Source organism: Kogia breviceps, chromosome 5 (assembly GCF_026419965.1).
Source record: "Kogia breviceps isolate mKogBre1 chromosome 5, mKogBre1 haplotype 1, whole genome shotgun sequence".
Lineage (NCBI taxonomy): Eukaryota > Metazoa > Chordata > Mammalia > Artiodactyla > Physeteridae > Kogia > Kogia breviceps.
The window spans coordinates 143,996,742-144,018,963 of NC_081314.1; the positions used below are offsets into that span (position 1 = coordinate 143,996,742).

General features: G+C 42.5%; 1 long non-coding RNA gene across 1 annotated transcript in view; it reads right to left on the reverse strand.

The window, feature by feature from the left end:
* Positions 1 to 613: 613 nt before the first annotated feature.
* LOC136794284 (uncharacterized) overlaps positions 614 to 22,222 on the reverse strand; it is a 37,103-nt gene continuing 15,494 nt past the window's right edge. Inside the window, exons 3-4 of the long non-coding RNA XR_010840863.1 lie at positions 3,458 to 3,599; positions 614 to 2,148 (exon numbers count right to left, since the gene is read on the reverse strand). This is a non-coding gene — a long non-coding RNA (uncharacterized lncRNA). The remainder of the gene's footprint in view (positions 2,149 to 3,457; positions 3,600 to 22,222) is intronic.

Below are 22,222 nucleotides of genomic sequence, written 5' to 3' on the forward strand. Positions count from 1 at the left end.
GGAGGTAATTAGGTGATTAGTGCCCTTATTAGAAGAGGCCAGAGAGCTAGCATGGTCTTTTTCTGCCATCTTAGGATACAACAGGAAGTTGTATCTCATCAGAACCCAACCTTGCTGGCATGCTGATTTGGATGCCATCCTCCAGAACTGTGAGAAGTAAATCCTTGACGTTTAAGTTACCCAGTTTATGGTAATTGCTTTAGCAGACTGAATTAAGATGGTAGATTAATGCTTTTTCATAAATTTTGGAAAGTTTTGGCCATTATTCCTTCAATTTTTTCCTGCTTCTTTTTCTCTCTTCACCCTTTCCAAGACTCTCATTGCATGCAGATATTATACTTGATGGTTTTTCATAGGTTTCTGAGGCTCTGTTCATTTTTACTTAATCTTTTTTCTCTCTATACTTCAGATTGGAAATTTCTATTGATCTACCTTCAAGTCCATAGAAACTTTCTTCTGCTCTCTCAAATCTGTTGCTGAGTCCTCCTGGTGAAAGTTTCATTTCAGTTATTGGATTTTTCACCCTCAGAATTTTTTAATTTATACTTTTCTATCTCCTTATCAAAAATCTCCATTTGTTGATTCATTGTTCTCATAATTTCCTTTAAATTTTTTACACGTGGTTTTCTTTAGTTCCTTGAATATATTTATAATAGCTACTTTGGAGTCTTTGTCAGCTAAACCCAACATTTGGGGACACTCAGCGACAGTGTTAATTGAATTTTTTTTTCTGGAGTATGGGTCACTGTTTTATTTACATCTTATAATTTTTTTGTTGAAAACTTGATCTCTGAGGTTGTATATTGTATCAACTCTCAATTCTGATTTCCCCCCAAATATTTTTATTGGTATTTTCCCCTTGTTCCTTTGTTTAGTGACTTATTTCGGTTAAATCTGCAAATTAACATTTTTCCCCTGTGGTATCCAGCTGCTGTTGAATATGCTTTGTTTAAAAAAAATTTTTGTGTGTTTTGTTTTAAAGGCTGGTTTCCTACGGCTCACCTCTCCATCTGTGCAGCTTAGTATTCAGACAATGAGGTAGAACAAATACTGAACTACATTCACGGAAGAATGGGACTTGGATTCTGTCTCTGAAAATCTGTGTTGAAATTCAAAGTTGAGGAAAAAAAGTGTTAGTGAGGGCCAAAGTAGGAAATGGACCAAAAAAGGCACACACTTGAAAAAAATTATTGGCATATAATGTACATTCAGAGAAGAGCAGTTATCCTAAGTGCTCAAGTCAATGAATTTTCATAGACAGAGTACACCTGTGTATGAGCTCAGATTAAGACTCAGAGCATAACCAGAACCCCAGGTGTGCCCCTCAGGCCCCTTTCGATCCACTCTCATGCCGCCAGGGTGACCGCTCTCCTGACCTCTAACACTGGAAGTTAATATTGCCTTTCTTTTTTAGAATTTTGTGTCATTACAAACTTACTGTAGGTCTTCTTTGCTGTCTGGCTTTTCTCAACATTATGTGTGTGAGATTTCATCTACAGTTTTGCATGTTGTTGTAGATAGTTCATTCCTCTTGTTGTATGGACCTTCATTGCTTGAAACTGTGGTCTGCTAAGTACTCAGTTTCCTAAGCACTCCCAAGTTTTACAACAGCAGAATATACAATTTTGCTCCTTGAAACTAAATAATGTGCAGATTTTGGTATCAGGCACATGAAAATAACGCTCAATGTCACTCATCATCAGGGAAATGCAAATCAAAACCACAATGAGATATCACCATACATCTGTCAGAATGGCTATTATCAAAAAGACAACCAATAGGGCTTCTGTAGTGGCGCAGTGGTTGAGAGTCCGCCTGCCGATGCAGGGGACACAGGTTCGTGCCCCGGTCCGGGAAGATCCCACATGCCGCGGAGCGGCTCGGCCCGTGAGCCATGGCCGCTGAGCCTGCGCATCCGGAGCCTGTGTTCCGCAACGGGAGAGGCCACAACGGTGAGAGGCCCGCATACTGAAAAAAAAAAAAAAAAGACAACCAATAACAATTGTTGGTGAGGATGTGGAGAAAAGGGAACTCTTGTGCACTTTGGTGGGAATGCAAATTGGTGGAGCCACTACGGAAAACAGTAGGGAGAGTCTTCAAAAAATTAAAACTAACATATGATCCAGCAATTCCGCTCTTGGTATTTATCTGAAAAAAATGAAAACACTAATTCAAAAAGATATATGCACCACTATGTTCATTGCAGCACTATTTACAACAGACAAGATATGGAAGCAATCTAAGCGCCTATCAATAAGTGAATGGATAAAGAAGATGTGACATATGTGATACATAAAAATATATATGCCATAAAAAATGAAACCCTGCCATTTGCAACAACATGGATGGATTTAGAGCATATTACTCTACGTGCAATAAGTCAGACAGAGAAGGACAAATATTGTATGATTTCACTTATATGTGGAATCTAGAAAACAAAACAAGTGAACAAACATAACAAAAGAGAGTCATAGATATGAAGAACAAACAAGTGGTTGCCAGAGGAGAGGGGGGTTGGGGGAGGAGAGAAATAGGTGAGGGAGATTAAGGGGTACAAGCTTCCGGTTACAAAATAAATGAATCACAAGTATGAAATGTACAGTGTGGGGAGTATAGCCAATAACTATATAATATCTTTGTGTGGTGATATATCATAACTAGGGTTATCGTGGTGATCATTTTTGTTAATTTTCCTTTTTAAAAAAGTTTTTATTGGAGTAGAGTTGCTTTACAATGTTGCATTAGTTTCTACTGTACAGCAAAGTGAATCAGCTCTACGTATACATATACCCCCTCTTTTTTGGATTTCCTTCCCATGTAGGTCATCTTGGTGATCATTTTTCAATGTATAGAAATATCAAATCACTATGTTGTGTAACAGGAACTGACATGGTGCTGTAGGTCAGTTATACTTCAAAAAGAAACAAACAAACAAACTCACAGAAAAAGAGGTGAGATTTGTGGTTATCAGAGGTGGGGGGAGGGGGTTGGGGGAGAGTGGTCAAGGTGTACAAACTTCGAGTTATAATTAACTACTAGGAATGTAATGTACAACGTGATAAAAATAAGTAACACTGCTGTACGTTATATATGAAAGGTGTTAAGAGAGGAAATCCTAAGAGTTCTCTCATAAGGAAAAAATTTTTTTTTCTCTTTCTTTAATTTTGTATCCATATGAGAGGATGGATGTTCCCTGAGTTTACTGTGGTCATCATGTCATGAGGTATGTAAGTCAAATCATTATGCTGCACACCTGAAACTTATACAGTGCTGTATGTCAATGATATGTCCATAAAACTGGAAGGAAAAACAAAGAACTAAGGAAGGCACAGAAAGAATAAATGCCTTCTCCTTATGGAGAGCATCTCACAGCTCTAGTCAGGGATTCAGGGATGAAGAGGGCACTTGGAATTTGACAAAAGACAAAGATGAGTGGGGAAATATCCTCCCTCAGTACCTTGCTGTAATTTCCTTTCAAGCAATTGAGTTCCTCCAAAGTCCCTCAGAAGCTGGGTACCATAGGTGCACATCTTGTAGGGAGAGGAGCTAAAGAGGGTAACGTGCCTCTCCTCTCAGCACTGCTTCTTTGCTCTCCATTTCTATCTTGGAAATGTTACAGACCAGGAGGAGAGGATGGACGGTCGTGGCGTAGGGTGAGAGAGAAGAAGATGGGGAGAAGAAATTTAAATATTGGTGAGAAAGGAAAGAATGATGATTTTGGCTAAATTTAGAATTTTTTGAAGTATGGTTTATATTTATTGTTTATAAATGCATCCTGAAAAAATATGTACAGACTTTAAAACCAGTTGATGGCCATGTTTATTGTACTTTTGGGTGAAAGATCAGAAGAACTCTCCAGGGAATAGCTGGAAGCACATAGAAACCAGACCTTGGGCGAGTGGCTGGCCCATCTGCAGATGGCACAGAGCGTCAGTCTGCTAACAAAGAAAGCCTGGACTTGCGGCTACAGGAAATTGACTTATGAACTGTTCTGGAACCCAATAAGTGGGTTATAAAACGACTGTTTTATGCCCTCAGCCAAACTTCTCCTGTGTTTGGGCAGCTCCCCGGCTCTGTGGCATGAGGGTGGGTGGGTTTCCCTCACACTCAGACAGGGTTCTACATTTGCATGGTAACGTTTGCATTTTGCACACTGATTTAATTCACTTGGCAAGTTAATGCAAATCATAACAGAAGCCTTTATACACTGGTGGAGGAAAGAGAACCAGAAAATGCTGCTTGAGAAATTATACTTTAGGAAATTGCCTTTTTCTTGGAGAGAAAAAGCAAAATTAATGACTTAGCAGCCTTATCAGAATAACTCACAGAAGACAATGTGGTGTTGCTTAAGCCTGAAATACCCTTGCAGGTTGCAAGCCCAGAGTCAATCATGGCTATTTAAGTGGGAGAGAAATGGAATTTTAAAATGTGGAGAGGCAAATTCTAAAACATTATTGTGAATATTAAAACCAAGCCAAGAGTTTAATATGCTTTCTTTTATAATGTAGCGGTCCCTTCTTTTTTTTAAAAAAATTTCTTTCTTTCTTCCTTTAATTTGTTTTTGGCTGTGTTGGGTCTTTGCTGCTGAGCGCGGGCTTTCTCTAGTTGCAGACAGTGCGCGGGCTTCTCATTGCGCTGGCTTCTCTTGCTGTAGAGCACGGGCTCTAGGTGCACAGGTTTCAGTAGTTGTGGCACACGGGTTTAGCTGCTCTGTGGCATCTCGGATCTTCCCGGACCAGGGATCGAACCCATGTCCCCAGCATTGGCAGGTGGATTCTTAACCACTGTGCCACCAGGGAAGTCCTGCGTTCCTTCTTAAACAGGTGTGGTTATAATCTCTCAAAGGGCATCATTGAAAAACTCCCCCAGTGACTAGACTCAGCATGGAGATGCTTCTCTTGTAATGGCTACCTAAGTAATTTAAGAATGTATGTGATTCAGTAATTCACAATTAGTTAAATCAAAACATTTGCAATTATTTACAAGTCTCAGGTCTTTGTTCATGGAAACAAAATATTTTGAGGATATGAAAGAAAAACTGGTTCAGTAAATATCTGCAAAATAAATTGTTGACCAAAGTATGGGAAAGTTGGCAATTTTAGAAGCTCCTAAGGGAAGAGCAGTCTGCTCTGCTGACCTCCTCAGGCCCCCACTGACGTGGCTACAGGGTCCACACGGGAAAGGGGAGAAACTTGTCCCTGAGCCCCAAAGTCACAAAGTCCTAATCAAAACATTCTCTTTGCCTTTGACTTACAACCCTACTTTCTGAAGGGGAAGAAGGGGAGGGGCTGGGCTGCCCACATTCCCCACAAAGTTCCCCTGGTTCCCTCCAAGCCTCTTCCCCAGGCCCCAAACACCACCTCTCCCCTCCGTCTTTAACTCCAATGACATTCCCCACCCCCAATCAGCTTATGAAAATGGATGCTTGGGTGGGGTGGAAGGAACCAGAGTCTCACACCCCATCAACTCTCGATCTCCACTTAGACTCCCAGTCACACTGAAATACAGTATTCAGCACAGTGCCTGGTCCAGAGCAGGAGCTCAATAAACACATGTTGGCATATGTAGTGGACCAGCGCTTGGGTTGCATGGAGGTTCACTCCCGTATCCTGCGACGCCCTCACCCACATCTACAGTGTGGAAGGGAGCTCAGTGGCAATGAATGATCGACACAACAATCCAGTCGGTAGGCTACGACTGTGACCTTGTAGGTGTGAAACATGGCAGCTAACGACCCCGAGTGCCTGTACAGGTCTGGATGGCGGGCGCGTGGAGTCCTTGTGGTCTGCTGTCGGGGCCTGGGGCTTCCAGCCACAGGCACGGCTGACTTGGTTTCCCCGATGGGGGGGTGCATGGATGGGCTAAACAAACAGCTACTCAGCAGCTCCCCCTGCAACACTCTCAACCTGCTTGGGGGACTTTTCTCTGCTGTACTTTCCTTTCCTTTCCTACTTTTTTTTCCTTTCTTATGTCTCCTGTGTTTCTTACTCTCCTGGCAAAGGCTGGTTTTTCATAGATACTCAGCCAGCTGGAACATGGATTTCTACAAGAACTGGGCATAGTCTTTGGAGCCTTGGTTCTTCTCAGCTGATTTTGTTGTGTGTTGCTGAAGAGCTGCATCTTTTAGATTAAAGTGACTTTCAGGGCAAAGGCTGGAGGTGGGAGTGCTTTACGGGCTGAATTGTGTAACCCTCCCAACCGTATGGTGACGTCCTGACCCTTTACTGCCTCACAGAGTGGCTGTTTTTGGAGACGGGTTCTTGCCAAGTTAAAATGAGGTCATTACGGTGGCCCCGAATCTAATATGACTGGCGTCCTTATAAAAAGGGGAAATTTGGAGACAGGCTTGCAGATGGGGATAGTGCAGATGGGAAAAGAGCCATGAACAAGCCAAAGGAGAGAGGCCTGGAACGGACCTTCTCCTCACAGCCCTCAGAGGGAACCAACCCTGCCAACACCTTGATTTCAGACCGCTAGTCTCCAGAAATGTGAGACGACGCATTTCTGTTGGTTAAGCCACTCCATCTGGGGTACTTTGTTATGGTAGCCTGAGAACATTAAAACGGGGTGACTGACAGATTCAGAGCTATTTGGGAAACTTCATGTTCAAGAGAAGTATGATGGCAAGAAAGAGGGATGTATATGTACATATGTATACAGATACCGATGCAGATACATATGTTTGTATAGTCTCGTTTTATTTATGTATGAGGAATGGGGCATCCTTTTAAATAGGAAAATATGCAAACTCTTCAGTAAGTGTATTTGGCTGGGGGCTAAGCTGCCACCCTCTGTCCTCCAGGGAGGGTGAGTTCTACAGCAACATTATGAGCGGCTGCTTTAGAATTTCACCTTGGGTAGGTGCCCTGAAGACTGAATGACTTATTTAGAAATGATTTTGTCAGCTTGGGTTTAGAAAATCCTGCTTGCTAAACATTACTAAGTCTGATGCTTCTGATCTCTGTGCCACGAAACCTCATTTGAATCTTCAGGTTCAATATAGGCTGTCTCGAAGAAATCCTACATCTTAGGAAGAGACATACAGGATTGTTTACTGTGGTTTGTAACCGGGTAGTGATCATGGCATTTGTAGAACTCGGTGCAGCTCTGGAATGTCTGGGTTCTTCCACAGCAAGCACGTGTACTTTTGATGTTTTTAGTGCAAGTATGGGAAAAATCATGTGCCTCTTGGCTTTCATTCCCAAATATCCCCTTTATGTTCCGATAATAACTAAAGTGCCTTCCTACTTTTGACATTCTTGTATTTGAAATTTTGAATGTGATCTTTTTTCATCAGCTACAAACTTCTCGAATTATTTTCTTGGCATCCTCTCGACTTAATCTCTTGCTTGTACACAACTTTCCCTACTTTCTGGATTTTTCTATTTATTTTAAAAAGATGTTAAGATGCAGTGATCTGACTACAGACTCTTAAAAGGGATAGTCATCTATAAGGAATAGAAGCTTTGAAAAAAAAATAAAATGATGATTTAGAACTCACAAATAATACTAAAGGGAAAGACATCTAGAGAAGACAGAAGGCTGCATAAGAAGGTCTTTGAGCTCAACTTTATGAAATAATGTACAAAGGATGGAGGGGGAGGTGCTCTATATAAATAGAATAAAACTCTTTGGCAGGGACCTGTAAGAAGAGGGTCAGGTGACCGAGAAGTGTAAGACCTTTCTATGAGGAAGATGCTCTTGTCCCTAGATGGAGGAAGGCCAACAGACTCACTCAATCTATGGTCTTCCAAAGGGGGCCTTCTGGTTAGAAAGCATAGAACAACATATAAAGGGAGGTAGACACAGGAGAAGTGAAAACATAGTCGGAAAATTGGTCGAGTGTTTAAATGGCAAGTAGATGCTTCAGCTTCAGACCAGTCACATCCCAGAGCATTTCTCAAAGCTCCCACCAGGCACCTTTGAGGAGTCACAGTCCTGGGAAGGGGCTCCAGACACTGGACTCATGTGAGTCCCTTCAGAAAAATGGGAAAATGGAGACTCTGAACTGGCGAACTTCAAGTCAGTCCCTGGCAGCCTTGGGAATGACGCATGAAACAGATGGCGTCTGAATGTGTACAAGAGGCGATAACAAACACTGGGTGCCAGCTGAGGTTCCTGATGAACAAATCCATCACCATTAGCCTCATTTTCTTCTTGCTTTTAATTAGTGAATTTAGGAATACTGTATGCATGTTTTCATCTCCTTAAAATACTTGATGAAGTTTCTCATAGAAATGTTCTTTGATACGGTGGAGAAATAAGGAAATATGGGCTAAGGTCCAGGAGGTGGATTCTGACCTGATGAAGGACTGTCTTCAAATAGCGTTGATGGAGGACACAGTCTGGAGGTAAAGAGTTGTAATCTTGGGCCACAAGTCTCTGCCCCGAGGTGGCTTTTGTTGTCAGTCATACAAATGAAGACGTAGATGTGCTTGTTAGAGTTCAGGGCCCCTGCAAACAGTCATTGTGTCTTGTAGAAATTCATGTCCCACATGAGGGTTTAGCTAATGACTTGCACATGGTGGGTTATCAGTGTTTGTTGAGTGAATAAATGAAGAAACAGAAAGCATGTGAATTATATTTGCAAATCACAAAAAGCTGAATGGAAATTCCTACTGGATACTCAAGATTAAAATATTTCTCCAATTCCTGGGACATTTGCCAAAAGCCAATATAAGATTTTAAAAGGGTGAACATAAATTTCTGCATTGAGTTTATTGTCTCCCCCACCCCCTCCAACTACAGGTGCTATGCCTACGAGAAAAAGGTGGACTGTGAATTAACTGACAATGAGTTAAAAATGGGACAAAACTTGGGGCCATGGAAAAGCTCAGTCCACACTGATAGAAAAATGGTGTCCATCTGGTCTCATTATGGCCTGTGGTGGGCAGATCATACATAGAGTATTGAATCCATTTATATGTGTGACATATTTTTGGAAGGAATGACCAGATTAGACTAAATACAGAAGAAGGCAACTGGAGAACATCACTTTATAGACCCAGTTAAAAGGATGAGGACTGTTTCACTGAAGAGAGGAGAAATTTGGAGGAGAATTTGTTGCCAGAATAGTGACCCAATTAGGGCTGGCCTATGAACCAATTGCATCCAAAGCCATTGGGGAAATTCCAAAAACTGACCCAACCTCAGATCCTGTCCAACTCTAAGAATCTATTACAAGATAAGGGAGAGGTTTTTTTATGATAGGTTATCATGCAGAATCAAGTATAATCCTACGAAGCATTACTGCAGAAGAATCAACTGGGACCCAGATAGACTAGATGTAGGAAGTAGAGTGACTCAAACAAAAAAACCCAAACCAACCAAACAACTGGGTCTAGTGGGGGACACGTCTAGGGGTGAGTGGAATACATTTCTGTATGCTGTTGAGAGCTCTTTGCCACCGGAGATATTTAGGCAGAGTCTGGATTACTCTGATGCCACTAAAAGGGATTCCAGCTTTGGGAGGGAAGTTCATTTGAAAAAGCTTAGGCCTTCCCTGGTGGCGCAGTGGTTGAGAGTCCGCCTGCCGATGCAGAGGACACGGGTTCGTGCCCCGGTCCGGGAGGATCCCATGTGCCGCGGAGCGGCTGGGCCCGTGAGCCATGGCCGCTGCGCCTGCGCGTCTGGAGCCTGTGCTCCGCAACGGGAGAGGCCCGCGTACTGCAAAAAAAAAAAAAAAAAAAAGCTTAAAGTTTCTTTCATTCATTCAACAGATATTTGTTGAGTGCATCCTACAGGGCTGAGGATATAGGGCTGAATAAGAACAAGTCCCTGCCCTTTTGGAGCTCACATTTTATGATTTAATGATTTCAACGAAGTCCAGACTTAAAGAATGCAGGAGATGGAAAAAACGAAGGCATGTAATTATGCACCGAAACATTTAACTTAGAAATGGATATATTCTCTTTTTCTCAGCAGAGTTAAGTTGAAAGAAAAGAAATAGGGAAATTTGATTTTGAGTGTGAATTTAGGCAAAAAGAAAAAAAAGCTGTCAAGTATATAAAAATGCTATTAAGTATTCTGAAAAAAATATAAATTTAATGTTGGTATGTTTAATGGAATGAAATCATGATGCTTAATTAGCCCACAGACAAGAGAATAGAAATGGGCAGGTTGGTGACCCTAAAAAAGAAACGCATGGTGTATCTTCTTTAACTCACTGGCCTTGGTAAGAGGTTTCTGCAGGCAGATAAGTTTTTGGGAAAAAGATGTTGGCACAATAAGGTTTTTGAACATCTTTTGAGCATCAGTCAGAGGAAATTTAAATTCAAATATTCCCTTGCTTTCAATGATCAGCTTAGCACTGTTATAAGAGTAATGTCATTGTATGCAGTGTATTCAGATTTTTCCATTTAAATAAGTAATTTGGGGCTCTAAAGAGTTCTTTGGTATTATATTTGAATTTAATGCTAAATTTAAAGAACTTGAAAAATGCACAGATTAGGACTTTTATTTCTGTCACTGAAATACATACACGGAAAACCTTACTGCTATTAAAGAAAACCCTAGAAATACTGGATGACATAAAAAAAGATCCTTGTAAATGCAAGGTTGAGCTTGCAAGAGATAGAGGCAATATTCAAAGAAATAATGGCTGAGAATTTTCCAATCTCAAGGAAGAAAACAAGTTCTTTGATTCAGGAAGTTCGGTGAGACCTCAATAAATTAAAAAAAAACAACAGCTAGATACATGGGAATGAAATTGTAAAACACCGAAAACAAAGATCCTACATGGAAGCAGGGAGCAAAGTCAGGTTACCTAAAAAAAAAGAGAACAAAAATTAGACATCATCAGATTTCTCAACAGCAGCAGTAAAAGTCAGAAGACAGTAAAGTGACGATAAAAAGAATAGCTAACCTTATGGCAGGCATTGTTATGTTCTCAGGGTTTTACATTTATCATGTCTTTACAACAATCCTACAAGGTGGGACCTATATTATCCGGGTGTTGCCAATGAGGATGCTAGGCCCAGAGTCTCTGAGTCACGTGCCAAGTTCCTACAGCTAGTAGTTGGCGAAGCCAGGCAGAGCCTGTGCCTATAACTCTCACATCACACAGGAACATTTTCAAATAGCTGAGAGAAAATACCTTCAGCTTTGAATTCTATACCTGGGGGAGGTCATTAAAGCATGAGTGCACAACAAGGGCATTTTCAGACAAATAAAACGGAAACCAGATGGAAACCAGTAGACCTTCACTGAATCACTGAAGAGAACAGCTATTAAAAACAAAAAGCATGGACTATATAAAATAATGATGACTAGTTTGGGGCTCTAAATAAAGGGAATGAGAATGCAGGACGACAAGGCAGGAAGATACAGCAGGAAGAGGGCTGGAGACTCCACACTGTAAGGTCTGTGCTGCCCGGTGGGATGAGACAGTGGATTAATTTTGGGCATCTGCCATGTACGTCTAGTCCAATTTTAAGGATAACCACCCAAAGAATAGAGAGGGGAAGGCATAATTTCCAAATGTATAGAGAGAAAACTTGATTTATCAAATATATATAAAATATATATATATATTCTTGATATAAAATATTCAAAATCATATTGATCCTCTTCTCTTGGGGTTTTATTATTGGATGTGGATTTAAATGTGACTCCCCTGTTGAGAGGGAGGACACAGGTCTTTGCTGAGTGCCTGCTGTATGCCAGCTCTTTGGCTTACATTGACTGAGTTCATCATCAGAGGACGCCTACAAGGGAATGTGTATCACTCCCAATTTCCAGATACAGAAGCCAAGGCTCACTCAGAGAGTTTCCTTAACTTGCTCACAATCACACAGCTTTTATGAGGCCGGATATAACTTTAAACATGTCACTCTGACTCAGAGGCCAGGATGTTTTCCCCTGATTAGGGTTTCCAAACTCCTGAGGAGCAGAGAGCTTTGTAAAGGGACTTTAAACCCATGTGTGTGCCATTAGCATCAGGCATGTCCCAGATAAAGAGTTTCCCTCCTACGTGTTCTCTGTTATTCAACTATGTGTAGAGACACTTGTGAAACAGAAGGTGCAAAATCATTTAAAATTTATGAGGCTTTTTCAACAGTGTTTACCTTCCCAGGCAACAGACGTCAGGAATGCAGGATGTCTTTTTTACGTCAAGAAAAAAAACCCCCAAAAAACAAGCAGTCCACTAACTAAATATGTGGGAATCTCTGAACTTGGCTTTCCACGCAAGACCCTCCAAGACCTCAGTGCACTGCACTGAAAGGGGTGTCTTCCACATCCACATTGATCCTGCTCTCAGGGGTGTGGAGAGTTCACTGCTTTCCAGCCAGAAAAACATATACTCCTTTTGGTTTTAACTCTACGGGTCTTGGCCAGCCTTCATACAATTTTAGTTAGCAATAAAAGATTTAAATAAAATTTTACCTATTTTTTTTAATACCTTCTGCTCTGGACTCAGCCCATCCTACATTCACTCACTCACTCACTCACTCACTTACTCACTCCCTCCTTCATGTAGCACTTGCTGGGGTCACCATGTGCCAGGCCCCATTGTTACTGAATCTGGACAGCCATGAGGTCTGACAATGTGTAAGAGGCTTGCCCAAGTTATGAGCTTGTATACGGAAGGGCCTTGCCTTTAGATTCATTGTATAGGGCTGTCTCATTTTATTTGTACATATTTCTATTTAATCTCCTGTCTCTACTCAACAGATCCTTATCAAAATTGTTGCTTGCTCAATATTTCCTGTACTTTTTCAAGGGAGTGGTAAAATTTGCTTTTCCTTAACTCTTTTCTTCGGATGCAATCTGATCTGCTCTGTTTCTGGCCAAGCACAGCATGGATTAAGTCAGTCCAGGGCTGGGCAGGTGGGGTTCCCAGACAATGTGGGAGAATGGAGAGCTCAGGCTGGCTTCTGGCCCTGGCAGGGACACAGCTGTAGGGATGTCTTTGAGGACAGAGATTCATGCCAAATCTGGAAGGATAACCAGGCTTGGCCACTGGGCAGCCTGAAAGCCTGTGTCTGAGGGAGGCGATTTGATGAATGCACTTGAATCTGAATAGAACTTTCAGCCTTCAGACCTGAAGAGCGTGATGAGATCTGAGAGGAAATGCAGTCCAGACGTTCTAGTTTTGCCAGCTCAGTCCTAGTTTATGCCTGGCAATGTCCTGTCTGATGGAGCATCTGGGCTCTCTGTAATGCAGTTGAATTTGAAAGATGACCAGAAATACACTCTCCCTTTCTTCCTGACCTTTCTTTTCAATGACAGCATAAGTGCAACTGGGCAGGTGGGCCTGGGGATTGTGACCCACCTCTTGGGAGGTGCTGGCAGAGATGTTTGACACTGCTGCCCCTGCTGGCCACTTAGGGTATTAGCCAGTTGGCCAAGGTCCTGGGCAAGACCTCTGAATAGATAAATGGGACCCCTATGCACAATCTGGAGGGGCCTTGGGAACGTGGGATGTTGTAAGTTAGGTCTGCATGAGGGTAATGTTTTCTCTAGTCCACACTGTACTACTTTAAAGTAGTCACAGAACAACCACACTTTACAAATAGGGGAACAACTATTCAAATGACTGCAGATTTGTCACCTGAAACCATGGAGGCCAGAAGACAGTGGAATAACATCATTAGGTGCTGAAAAAAGAAATGTCTACTCAAAATTCAACATCCTGTAAAAACAGTCTTCAAAATTGATGGCAAACTGAAGACATTCTCAGATGACTGGAAACTAAGAGAGTTTGTCATCATCAGAACTGCTCTAAAAGAAATGATAAAGGAAGTTCTTCAGGCTAAGGTAAAATGATAGCAGAAGGATACTTAGAACAGGAGCAAAGGAAGGGTAACAAAAGTGGTAACTATCTGGGTAAATATAGTAGATTCTTCTTCACTTCTTAGGTGTTTCAAAATATGTATGGCCATTGAAATAAAACATAACAACACTGACTGATTATATATGAAGATATAATCCGTATGACAACTATAAAGTTTATGATATAAGCCATATAAAACTATACGGTTATAAATCATCTTCTACATTTTACTTGAAGCAGTAAACTATTAACTCTATGTAGACTGTGAAATTTACATTTTATATATATATATATATATATATATATATATATATGTAGGTATGTACACACACACACATTTCATATTATAATCCCTGGAGCAACCACTAAAAAAATACTATATATATATAAAATATAGCCAAAAAGCCTATAGATAAAGTAAAATGGAAACTAAAAACCACTGAAATAATCTAAAGGAAGACTGGAAGGGGGAAAACTGGAACAATAAGCAAAGGGATAAAAATATTTAATAAAATGGCAACTAACCATATTATTATATGAGATGTAAATGATCTAAAAATGTCAGTTAAAAGCCAGAGACATCAGATCGGCTAATAAAATGTCAGTAAAACCTAACTGTATGCTGACTTCTACAAACCAATTTTTAAAAATTTGAAGTATAGTTGATTTACAGTGTTGTGTTAATTTCTGCTGTACAGCAAAGTGATTCAGTTATACATATACATAGATTCTCTTTCATATTCTTCTCCATTATGGTTTATCACAGGATATTGCATATAGTACCCTGTGCTATACAGTAGGAAATTGTTGTTTATCAATTCTACACATAGTAGTTTGCATCTGCTAATTCCAAACTCCCAGTCCATCACTTCCCCACCTCCCCTCCCCCTTGGCAACCACCTGTCTGTTCTCTATGTCTGTGAGTCTGTTTCTGTTTTGTAGAAAAGTTCATTTGTGTCATATTTTAGTTTCTACACATAAGTGATATCATATGGTATTTGTCTAAGAAACCAATTTTTAACTATAATGACATAAGTTAAAAAGATGAAAAAGATGTGTGATAAGAATTCTAATCAATAGAAATTCTAATCAATAATCTACACTAATACCACACAGAGTAGACTTTAGAGCAAAGAAGTTTACCAGGGATAAAGAGGAGCATTATACATTGATAAATGGTCAAAATCACCAAGAAGAATTACAATCCTAATATGTGTATACACCCAAACTTGAAAATACATGGAGCAAATCTGAAAAGAATTAAAAAGTGGAAGTAGTTAAATCCATAGTTATACTTGGGCACTTCAACACTCCTTTCTTAGTAATAGATAGAACAAGTGAATCAGCAAGGATATAGATGACCCGAGTAACACTAAGAACCAGTTTGACATAATTGATATTTATAGAACATTTCACCCAAATGTACATTATTTTCAAATGCACACAGAACATTGACCAAGACAGACCACATTCTGGGGGACAGAACAAACATTAACACATTTAAAAGAATTGAAATCATTAAAAGTATGTTCTCTCATCATAATAGAATTAAACTAGAAATCACTAAGAGAAAGATATCTGGAAAACCCCCAAACACTTGGCAATTATAAGCAATCCATAGGGATTACTGAAGTGACAAGGGAAATTAGAACATATGTAGAGCTGAGTGAAAAGGAAAATATGACCTATCAAAACTGGTGGAATTCAGCTAAGGCTGTGCATAGAGGAACTCTTCTGGAATTAACAGAACTAAATGCTTTCAATAGGAAGAAAGAGCTCTCAAGTCAATAATCTAAGCTTCCACCTTAAGAAACTAAACAAAGCTAAAAGTACATATAAAGAAAAAAATAATATAGATTATTCTAAAATTTACATGAGAAGGCAAAAGACCTAGAATAGCTAAGACAATTGTGAAAAAGAATAAAGTGGGAAGAGACAGTCTACTTGATTTCAAGATTTATTACATAGCTACAGTAATCAAGACACTGTGGTATTGGCAGAGGGGTGGACCCATAGATCAATGGAACAGAACAGAAACCTAGAAATAGACTCACACAAGTAAGCCCAATTGGGTTTTTTTTTTTTCGGTATGCGGGCCTCTCACTGTTGTGGCCTCTCCCGTTGCGGAGCACAGGCTCCGGACGCGCAGGCCCAGCGGCCATGGCTCACGGGCTTAGTTGCTCCGCGGCATGTGGGATCTTCCCGGACCAGGGCACGAACCCGTGTCTCCTGCATCGGCAGGCGGATTCTCAACCACTGCGCCACCAGGGAAGCCCCCAATTGGTTTTTGACAAAGGTGGAGCAATTCAGTGGAGGAAAGATAAACTTTCCAGGTAATGGTTCTGGAATAATTGGGTATGCATAAGCAGAAAAGTTAAGTCTTCAAAAGTCTCACACTTTATACAAAAATTAACTCAAAATGGATCGTGTACTAAAATGTAAAACTGTACAACTTTTAGAAAGGAAATGTAGGAGAAAACCTTTGGGAACTAGGACTCGGCAAAAGCAGAATCCCTAAAAGGAAAAACTGATAGACTGGACTTCACTGAAATGGAAAACTTTTGCTCTGTGAAAGAGGATGAAAAGACAAGCTACAGACAGGGAGAGAATATTTTCAAACCACATATCTGACAAAGGACTAGTGTATGTAGAGTAAAAATACTGGTAGGACTTCTCTGGTGGTCCAGTGGTTAATACTCTGTGGTTCCACTGGGGGGCATGGGTTCAATCCCTGATCAGAGAACTAAGATCCCACACGCTGCATGGCGAGGCCAAAAAAAAAAAAAAAAAAACCTACTAAATTATATACATATACAGACACATATATAAAGAATTCTCAAAACTCAACTGTAACCGTGAAGGTATTTTTAGATGTGATTGACATTTAAATCAGCGGACTTTGAGTACAGCAGATTGCCCTCTGCAGTGGCAGAGGGCCTCATCTAATCAGTTAACGGACTGCCAGCCCACCCTGCAGCTTCTGGACTTCCAGCTTTCACAATTGCATGAACCAATTCCTTAAAATCTCTTTCTCTTTCTGTCCACGTCCTGCTGGTTCTGTTCCTCTAGAGAACCCTGGCCAACACAAGTAGTTGCTTGAGGGAAAAATTCAGGGGGTTTTAAATGCCAGAAAGGGGAAGTTCATAGTGGTTATGCTAATGAAGAATCTTCTGGATAGGATGAAATGACTCGGTAGGTCTGCACACTGTTGGTCAAAAGAAGTCCCATTGCTCACTGCTTAGGAAAGTGTCTTCAATTAAGTCCAATGGGTCTGACATCCCAGGTCCCTTCAGCTGGTTGGAGCCAGTTGAGGAGAAACCCAACATCTATTTTGATAAGTACTTGCTAACTGCTGCTGTAAAGTGGGAAGGTTTTCTTTATATATGTTTGAAGGCCAGTGCCCAGCATACGTTAGTTCTCAGTAAAAGTTCCACCCAATTTTTCCTTTAAGATTCAAGTCAGAAAATTGCCACACCAGGAAAAGAAGACTAGATCAAAAGGAAGGCAAAAAATAAACATCAAAGAAATTGAATGACTTTCCAGTCTTTCCCCTTGGTATGCTGATGTTAACCTTGGTTAATGAAGCAAGGATTTCACTCCTCTAACTTAATTCTGCCAGCAGCCTGAGTGAGGCTGAAAGTAGATTCTCCCTCAGAGCTCAGTCCTGGCGACACTTTGATTTTGGCCTTGAGAGACTCAAAGCGAAGAAGCCAGCAGAGCCCACTGGACTTCTGACCTCCAGAAGTGCAGGATAATAAATTTGTGTGATTTGAAGCCACTAAGCTTTTAGTAGTTTGTTTCAGACACAATCAAAAACCCTGCCCTGTCCATTTCGGCATCTGTGGGCCTTTGCTGGTGCTGTTTTACACTGCTGCCAGCAACACCTTTTCTCTGTTTCTCCACTTTGTTTGAAGTTCCACCTGTCCTGGGGCGTCCAGTTTTCCTGGCAGTTCCTCTGAGTGGCACTTCCCTCTTCCCAGTGACCCAACAGAATCACTCACAGTCTATGGTGCAAAGTTCTACCTTTGTGCCATAGCACTCGGCTCCTGCCTTGATCCCGTATACACTGTCACTTGCTTGTATCATGGCCACTCCTTGTCTCCTCTGACTTCTAATGGTTGGTGCCCTTGTCCCTAGGCTGCTTCCTGATGGCCTGTCAATGACATATTTATTGAGGAGCTATGCTGTGCTGGGCAGGCGTGTCTCAGGTGGCGGCAGACACAGTGATACCTAAATCAGGCCTGAGCCCTGTCCTCACAGGGCTACACACAGTCAGCGCCCAGAAACATTTGCTGACTCAACTGAACCAATACATCCTGGGAACAAGGAGGCCACAGTCACCCGGAAGCAGGCTTGGCCAGGTCTCTCTGTCGGGGCAGCCACATGCACACACATCGTGAGCCGTCCTCCTGCTCTGTGCGCCACATCTGCGGGGCTGGTGTGGGACCAGGACGCTGCCTGCGGGCTTTGTAAAAGTTGGTCCAACCGCGATTTGCCGGCGGCGTGGTCATCAGAGCGTTGCTTTGCTTCTTCTTTTCAAACGTCCTTTTTCATGTGGTGACGAAAATGAGAACATTTGTGCATATATGTTCTAGTTTCCAAAAGGCATTTTCACCTTTACCTTGACACTGAATCCTCACGACACACCTAGGATTATATGAACCCCATTATACAGGTGAGAAATCTCATCCTTCAAGAGAACTTACGGATGGACCTGAAGGTATTATGCTTAGTGAAGTAAGTCAGACAGAGAAAGACAAACACTGCATGTTATCACTTATATGTGGAATCTAAAAAATAAAGCAAACAGATGAATATAACAAAACGGAAACAGACTCGTGGATGTAGACAACACACTAGTGGTTACCTGTGGGGAGATGGAAGGGGGAGGGGCGAGATAGGGGCAGGTGACTAAGAGGTATATATGACTATGTGTAAAACAGATAAGCTACAAGGATACATCACATAGCACAGGGAATAGAGCCAATATTGTATAATAACCTTAAATGGAGTATAATCTATAAAAATTTCAAATAACTATATTGTGCACCTGAATCTAATATATATATTGTAAATCAACTATAGTTCAATAAAAAAATTAAAAATAAAATTTGAGAAAGGATTTCTGATAGAGACTTCAGCCTCCCATGCAGCATTTTAAGACGTCCCTCACTAAAGCAAAGCAAAGCAAAGCAAAGCAACCAAACCTGGGTCCCCGTGATCGAGATTGCTGGAGGAGTGGCCCAAGCCAAAGGAGTAACGGGCCACAGCGGGTCATACTGGTGACCCAGGGAGAGGTGAGCTTTGCGACAATCTTGGGAAGAGAGAGGAAGGTGGAATTCACACCGTAGACCGAGCCCATGATTAAAATCGTAACTGACTGTAAAGGTAAGGGTGGACGACCTCCAGAGTCCGTCAGAATCGAGCAGTGATTAAACTGATGGCAAGACTTTGGGGGATAAGAAGGAGCAGGTAACCCGCTTGGAGCTGTTCTCTACCTGAGCGGGAGAAAACCTGGGCGGGAGGTCAAGTCAGGCAGAAGATCCTGGCTATACCTCCACCTGCCCGGCCCGCGGCAGCCTGCGCCACGTGTCACAGGGCGTCCTCTCCAGCGGGCAGGGTCCTCCGCTCATGCCTGTCTCCCCAGCGTCTAGAGCATATGGCGTCCTGGGGACAGGGTTCGAATTCTGTCTTTTTCACAGATGGAGGAAGGATGGCCAGATGACAAAAGGCCCGAGAGTCTGGGCCTGAGAAACAGGTTTTCCGGGGGGTCCCTGGCACAGGGGCAAGAGGCAGCCTTCACCCCACCCGTCATTTCATGCCTGCAGATTGCTGAGGCTCTCTCTCACCAGCCAGATCCCCGATTTATTGATCAACTATAGGAAAGAGACCCGCCAGCCAGCCTGAATGCTGGGGTCCACGGGGCCAGTGTTCTCTCCGGGTGGGGCAACTCATGGCCTGATTTAGTCAGCTGAACTTGCTGGTAGAGACTTTTACAACATGCATCAGAACTCTTTACTTCTTTGCTGTCTCTACTCCTTAACGTGCATGCCTTTTGGCTCACGTTTTCACCCTTCGCTTCATTATTGTGACAGGCAACGGAGGCTCTCATGTGAGTCCCGAGCAGAAGTGTTGCTTCAGACGAGGAGTCAGTCCAGCGGCCTTGCTGGACTTTGCCTGAGGACCGTGCCGGAGGCCTCCCCATCCTGGATGCCAGCTCCTCTCTGGCCACAGGGAAGCCCTGGGAAGGGTTGAGGGCTCCAGATCCAAGACAATGGCTTCTGGCAACTTGGGAGAGTAGCTGGGAAAGTTCTTTCCTTCAGGGAGCAGCAAGCCAGCTCCAAAGAGAATTCAGGAGGGCGTGTCACAGCCTCTCATTTTTGTGCGAATACACATTAGCACCTAGAGGGGCCTTGCCTCTCCTCCGTCATTGTGACACTGCCGGCAGGAAAGATGCGGAGATTTTTCTAAGCTTCTATAACGAGGTATTGATGTCTTGGGAGCTGAGGGTGATTGCCAAGAGTGTCCGACAAAGACGTTCTTGCTTCAAGTGTTTTCAAGAGGAAATGTCTTGTGCAAAGACTGTGAGAATGATGGTTCAGTCCTTGCTTGCTCTGTGGAACTCCACCAGGAGGAACTGGGCTATGTTAATTATTGAACAGCAACTTCTTTCACCAATGGGGAGCTTTTGCCAATTTCCGAACGGCTATCATTATCACTAAAAACACTGATGTAGTGAAATTTATGCTGCTCCATTTTGAGACTGGAAAATCTAGGTATCAAATGCTTAAACCATTTTCTTATGCTATAAAGTAGGATCAATGATGTGTCTTTTTTTTTTTTTCTCGGTATGCGGGCCTCTCACTGTTGTGGTCTCTCCCATTGCGGAGCACAGGCTCCGGACGCGCAGGCCTAGCGGCCATGGCTCATGGGCTTAGTTGCTCCGCGGCACGTGGGATCTTCCCGGAGCAGGGCACGAACCCGCGTCCCCTGCATTGGCTGGCGGATTCTCAACCACTGCGCCACCAGGGAAGCCCAGATGTGTCTTTTTAATGATCCTTTTTCTAAGATTAAAACCTTTGATGTGGAAAAATACCAATTACTGTCTCTATTTTGAGACCTGGCTGAATGACATTAATTTCTCTGTCCATGACAGATCGCCCCCGTCCACTGCAAATTCTACCTTCCCTTTGTTTAAATAAGTAAAACTTATTTACAAAACTGAATAATCAGTTTTCCAGGTTTTCTAAACTATTGATTTAACTCCAGTGGTTCAATTGATTCCAGAATTTTATTCACTAACGGCATGACACCGCACTTCCTTGCGTGAGGAGGTTCTTTTGTAGTTGGCAATAATTCTGGCGATAGGAACACATGAAAATACCCTATTTACGGCTCTGTAGGTGGAACTTGGCTAATATAAGGCATCCTGATTTGTTTGTATGTGGCTTCCAATAGGATGTAGAGTTGAAATATTAATTGTACAATTCTACTGTTTTTGAGCAGATGAGCAAAAATGAATAATTTCCAAAAGTCCTTTCACTGTGACCAGGGCTTAAAGTACATGACAAAATGAACAGAAACATCATTCCGCAAATATGGACCATGAACAGAGTCAAAATGATGAAGCAAGACATCCCTCCGGGGCCCCCATCACTGGCATCCCTTTTCCTGCTGGTGTCCCAGCCCAGGAGACTGGGCACCCCAGGGACTTCACTGTGGCCGAGGCTGTCATCCCCAGTAGTACCAGGCATGGCCTGAGCGATGGTCTCCTATTGAAATGTACCTACCTTGAGGCCCAGCACACATCCTAATGTGCCACCCCTTCTGCAAACAACGCTCTAGTTTTCCACAAAGCTCTTCCACATTTTAGCCTGAATGGCTGACAACTGGCCGTATCCTCCGACAGGGGCGAGAAACCATGAACAAAGAGATGCCACCTCTTCCTCCTCTTTGGTCTGCACGATGCCATGGGCAGGTTTCTAGGGGGTCACAGCAAGACAGGAAGGGGTGTCCTCGGTGTCTACTAGTGCATAATCTAACACTTACACGGTAACGCCACGTGACGGTCGGGGGCTTAAAAACACATGATATGAGGTCTCCGCTCCCAAGTGACAAGGTGACAAACATGTGAGCCAAGAGCCAGCAGCCCCAGCAGTGCGATGTGGCGAGTGGGGCTGCAGAGGCAGGGACAAATGTGGCAGGAGGCCGAAATCACTAACTCTGAGCTGCGGAGAGAAGGGGACATTTGATGTGGGTTCTGATGACTGAATAGGAGTTCTCTAGGGACCTGGGGAAGGGAAGAGTGGGCAGGAGAGTAACAAATAGTGCTAGAGTGTTATGTCACAAGGGGCAGACAGTCAGCATGGTTGGTAAGAGGCCTCTGTTGAGGCTGGGTGAGCAGTTGGGGTCAACCTATGAATGTTTTTTTCAGTGTGGGCATGCGTC